Source organism: Microtus oregoni, unplaced genomic scaffold (genome assembly GCF_018167655.1).
Source record: "Microtus oregoni isolate MIOR12 unplaced genomic scaffold, Mior012 000023F_ref0000262, whole genome shotgun sequence".
Classification (NCBI taxonomy): Eukaryota; Metazoa; Chordata; class Mammalia; order Rodentia; family Cricetidae; genus Microtus; species Microtus oregoni.
Window position 1 is genome coordinate 1,022,255 of NW_024543082.1, and position 6,000 is coordinate 1,028,254.

A 6,000-nucleotide genomic window follows, 5' to 3' on the forward strand; every position below is an offset into this window, starting at 1 on the left:
AAGCCAAACAGTGCTTCTAGAAACAGAACTGCACTCGTGAACGCACCCGCTGCTGTGATTTGTTGCACAAGGTCAATCAATCAACATTCTAGTGTGGAATAGGGCGGGGCTTATGAGCCCAACCACTGAGGAACCAACTATTTTGACAGCTGGTGGCTTCTGAGGGCCAGAGAATCAGCTTGCTTGCTCCCTCCCTTCCTCCCTCCTTCCCTCCCTCCTTTCTTTCTTCCTTTCTTTCTCTTTCATTCCCCCTTTTAAATTTATTTTTATTTCAAGTGCATTGGCGTTTTTCCTGAATGTACATCTGTGTGAGGGTGTCATATACCCTGAAACTGGAGTCACAGACAGGTGCGAGCTGCCATGTGGGTGCTGGAATTGAACCTGGGGACCTCTGGGAGAGCAGTCAGTGCTCTCAACCACTGAGCCATCTCTCCAGCCCCAGAATCAGTTTTCTTTAAGGATTTGGCCCCTGGTGTGTCAATCACACTCCAGTGGATAGCCCCATACCCATGAGTATTTGGACTGCATATAATGAAATTATTGGGTTATTAAAAAAAAAGAAGACATGAAGTTGGGAAAGGGAAGAGGACTAGGAGTTGGTGATAAATCTGGAAGGAGTTGGGGTAAAAATGGGAAGGGGGATATGATCCAAGTCTTTGACATTCTTAAAAGACTGATAAAATATTATATTAATATCTGTTTAAAAAACTATATTGAGATACAATTGAATGTAGTACCACATTGTTTAAAGTGTAAGTTTAGTAAGCTTTGATCAAAGCGTGTACCTTGAAGCCGTCATCACAACAGAGAACTCCTGCCCACCAAAAACTTCCTTGTGGTCTACTTGCTCCCCCGCAACATCTCATCCCAAGGCAACCTGCAATCTTTCTGTCACTACAAATTATTTTGCATTCCTAGAAGTTGGTACAAATGGAATCACGTTCTTGGGGGTGAAGGTAGGTCTGACTTCTTTTCTTTAGCATGATTATTTCGATATTCACATATGTTTTCATGTGTGTCAGTTGTCTCTTTTTCATCGAGGTTCTATTTCATTGTATTGATAGGCAGACTGAGGAGATGAGACACAAGGTAAACATGAAATTTATTTATGCTTTTTATGTACCTTATACACAGAGCCTGAAGGTAATTTGACAACATTTTTAGTGAACCTGCCTTTTGCGTGTGACCCATCTCCTGTTATTACGTGTGCAGCTTTCTATTTATAGCATAATGTAAGCATTCACAATGTTTCAGATTTCATGGCATTTCGGATTTTGGGCTTTCAGATTAGTTGTACCTACCACAATTTGTTTGGTATTCAATTTGTTGGCTGGTGAATACTTCTGGTTGCTTACAGTTTGGAACTGTTGAGAATAAAGCTGCTACCAACAGGCCTGGTGGATGTCCTCAGGGTGCACATGCCCCCAAGAGAAGGAGAGAAAGTAAGGGCACTGACTTTTGCCAGAGTAAAGTTCCAGAATGAGAAAGATTCTGCTCGAGCAGTGGCACTTTTCCTCTATACACTTTTCTTCAAGCTCATAAAGCTCGCTCACCTCCACTAGTGTGAAGGTGTGAGTGCCTGGCAGCTGGGGCAGATGCTACCCTAAGGTGGATGCTCAGACATACGGATGAGAGTGGGCCAGTCACACAAGTCCAGGTTTTAAATCCTTCTTATGGACCTAAGAGCTTAACCAGCCAGGAATCAGAGGTAGGGGATTTCAGATTACCCACTCAAGAGATCTTATTTTATTTGAGACAGCTGCACGCCTGGCCTCAAACTTGCTGTAATAATTGCTTTGGATGATCTTGAACTTTTGATCTTCTTCCCTCTATGTCTGGAGTATTGAAATTAAAAGTATATAGCACCATGCTGGGTGAATATGGTGGTGGGATCAAATCCAGTGCTTCTTGCACGCTAGGCAAGCAGCCTATTGACTGCTCTACATCCTAGCCCCAGAAATTTAATGTGCATCCAAATCTAATCACTTTCAAGAATCGCTCAATCTGCTCATTTAAATTGCTAGGGAAAGACTAAAGAAAATTAGCTACCACATTAATTTGTCAGATTCTCTAGGAATATAAAAGTTACTATGTCGTGAATTAGGAGGAACACAGGAAATCACTGATGGAATATGATGATTCTGGTACAGCTCCTCACCGTAAGATACAAAGAGAACTTTTCAACAAGTGATGTGCGGTGTGTTAGTGGCGGCGAGGACAGGAGGAAGGTTGCACACATGCCACAGCATGTGGAGGCCAGAGGACAACTTCAGGTATCAGCCCTTCTTCTGCTTTAAGACAGAGTCTCCCTTGATGTTCGCTGCTTGTGCACCAACCAGGCTTGCTGACTGGAGACTTTGCAGGAATTCTCCTGGGTCTGCCTCCCATCTGGCAGTAGATACCACTGGGATTACACAGATTAGCTCTACTGCCTCTGGGCTGGAGGGTTCTGAATGCACACTCTCAGGCTTGTGCAGCAATCACTGAGCTACATCCCAGTCCCTCAATTGATTTTTAAAAAAATGTTTTATTGCCAGGCAGTGGTGACACATCCCCTTAATCCAAGTGCTCAAGAGACAGAGGCAGGCAGATCTCTGTGAGTTCAAGGCCAACCTGGTCTACAGAATGAATTCCAAGACAGCCAGGGCTAAATAGAGAAACCCTGTCTCAAAAGAATATTTTATTATTGCATGTCTCTAAGTGCTTCCTGAGTATATGTCTGTGCATCATATGTGTGTCTGGTGCTGGGGAGGCCAGAAGAGTACCTGGTTCTTCTGGAACTGGAGTTGCAGATGGTTGTGAGCTAGCATGTGGGTGCTGGGAATTGAACCCAGCTCCTCTGGAAGAGCAGCCTGTGCTTCTAACCGTTGAGCTATCTCTTCAGCCCCCTCAATTAATTTTTAAGTGAGATGATAGAATCAAAGATTTGATTCTTAAAAGAAAGCAAAGATTGAAATAAAAACATTTAAAAAAAATAAACAGAAACCAAGAAAAGTCATCAACGGCAGGATTACATCAGGCTGGGGAAAGTGAACCGGACAGCAAGTTAGGTCTATAGAGGGAATGTAGAGTTTTAGAAATGGTAAGTATGTGGTTAAATATAGGAGAATTTTTCAATTTTTAATTTATTTAAATTAAGGTCGACTGTTTAAAGCAAAAGTAATCATGGCATATTATGGATTTTTATAATATATGCAAAAGTAAAATGTATGACATTGGTATAAAGGATCAGAGAGGGGAAATGAAGTATACTGGTGAAGCTATTGTTCTGTCTTTGGTATGTTACAGTTCAGGAGAAGACACAGTAACAAGAATAGATAGTGCAAGCCCTAAAGCAACCACTAAGATACAAAGCGGAACCATAGCTGCCAAGGCAAAGATGAAGAGAGAATGAAGGAGAAGTGTTCCTCAGTTATTTCAAGCAGACAGCAGCAACAACAGCTAACAAAACAACAACAAAAATCCCAACGACAACCAGGAAGGAAGAAAGGAAGGGGGGGCGAGGGAACCGAGAAGTGAATGCCAACAAAATGGAAATGCAAACACATACAAGATTTTCTTCCAATAACCAATAGCACATGTCAACAGAGGAACGACAAAGCCTCAGAAAACACGAACAACAGTCATCAAATGTGATTCACTGCTGCTTTCAGAATATTTCCCCAAACAACAAGCTTCATATTAAAAAGAAGAACAGTAAGGAAAGAGGTACGCTGAACATGCATTGACTGTTTCTCATTGTAACAGAATTAGATGAGGAAATAATAACCAAAGGTGTCTAGAAAACACCAATAATTTTTAAATGAAGCTCTATAGTGCCTAAAGAATCCACTGGCAGCAGAAGAAACCACCCCAGGCTGCAACCATGTTGAAGTGGGTACTGTGAGCTGGCAGCCTACTGGAGAAGCCATTTAATTATCTCTCTAATCCCCTGGCAGATCAGAGCAGGGAGCTTTACCTCTTGTCCTACTTAGCACCCACCATGGGCCTCCTCCCTGCATACAACAGTGTTATCAAGGATCTCAGTGTCAAGTAATACGAATAATTACGTGTCAGGCATTTAGCGTGTGATGAACAAAAGATTAAGTACTTTACTGACATGCTCCTCCTCTACCCCCTCCCCCCAGCCTTCACAGCAATTCTCTGAACGGGAGCTATTGTTCTTCTAGTTGGTAAAGGGGTGGAAAGACACGGAGAATAGCCTACCCAGACTGTAGCACCATGGAGCCAAGATTCAAATCCAGAAGGCAACCGCCAGAGCCCTTCACGTTAGACACTACCATGTACCAGCGCAAGGGCAGACATCACACAGTTTTAGGGGGAAGGGGAGTACAATTTATATTTTATACGTTGTGTGTTGCCCACAAAATGGCTTCTTATTAAAGCACAGCTTCCAACTACTTTCTTCCAAACATTTCTTTCCAACTTGGTGGTGAGGGGTGGGGGTGGGGAGTCATAACAGTTTATTGACACATGCCTGCAATAATCTCAGCGCCCTGGAAGGGGAGAGTGGAGAAGCAGGAGTCCAAAACCAGCCTGGGACAAGACACTTTATCTTTAAAACAAAACAAACAAACAAAAAAAAAAAAAACCTGAAGTCTTGGAAAAGTCCATACTGTGTTTCTTCATTGTGATAGCATCTCAAGGACTAGTAAATGAGTCACAGGGGATTTGAAAAGCAATGAACTTGGAGCCAGAAGTACCTGCACATCAGCTTTGTGACCTAGGGCAAGCTACCTCTCTGGGCCTCCGTTTTTTCTTATGTAAGCCAGGGAAAACAATAATTATAAGGCACCTGTGAGGAAAAGTAAGTCAAGAGGATCTAAGGTGGAAACGACGTCCGAATCTGAGAGAACTTTTCATGCGGACTGAGGAAACACCACTTGAGAGCCTTTGCAGTAACTGGGAAGGTAAGAGGCAAGACCTCGTCACGTCTCTTGTTAATGATTTTAGCTGCCGCTGTAACCAAATATGGGACAAGAAAGCTACTTAAGGGACAAAGGAGCTTATTTTAGCTCACACTTTGATGACAGTGCATCCTGCATCCTGGTAGGGAAGGTCCTGTGGCTGGGGCAGGGGGCTGCTGGGTGGAGCGGGGTTGGAGGGCTGCTAACTGGAGAAGGGGCTGCCAGCAGGGGCAGGAAGCAGCCTGTCACCTTCTATCTGTGGGAAGGAAGCAGAGAGGTGAACACGAATGTTTCTCCGCATTTCCCTTTTCCTTGTTACCTGGTCTGGTCCCACATCCAGGGCAGGTCCCCTCGCTGCCAATTGATACCTCTAGAAACACTTTTGCACACCCACTCACAGCTACAGCTTACTAGTGACTGGCCTGGAACTCACAGACATCTGCCTGCCCCTGAGCTTCCAGCGTGCTGGGATTCGAGGTGCACACCACCACAGAGGGCCCCTTGAGTGATCCTTAATCCAATCAAGTTGACAAATGAGCCATCACACTCATTCCCCTTGCTGTGACTGGTGATTTACGTTATACTTTTCACTTCTGAATAGGGATTTTGCTATGAAAATTATTTTCTTAAAATTTAAAACTCTAGGATCCTTATGTTGTCACTGGTGGCCCTGTTACCTACACGACCACGACACTGTGTCATGCAGCTTGTGGGTTATATCCAGTGCTTCTTTCTTCCTACAGTTCAGCTACTCTCTGCTCGCTTTGTCTTCCCCTCTTGATCTCCTTTATCCCCACTCTCTTTGCCGTTGGCTCTCTTGCTTCCCCGCACTCTTTGCTCTCAGGATCTGGTTCTGCCTCCTGGCCATGTTCAGTATATTAGTTTCTCCCTCCACGCTGGATGCCTCTGGCTAGACTCTTCTCACATCTACAATAAAATCCTTCCCCTCGGCCATACCTCGAAACAGTCATGTCCTCAGTTTACACAGTTGAAACATTAACTATTACAGTGGTAGTGTTTCATATAGATGCTTTCCCCACTTGAGATAATTATAGGACATGTATATCATAGCTGAACAGAAATATCCTGCCAT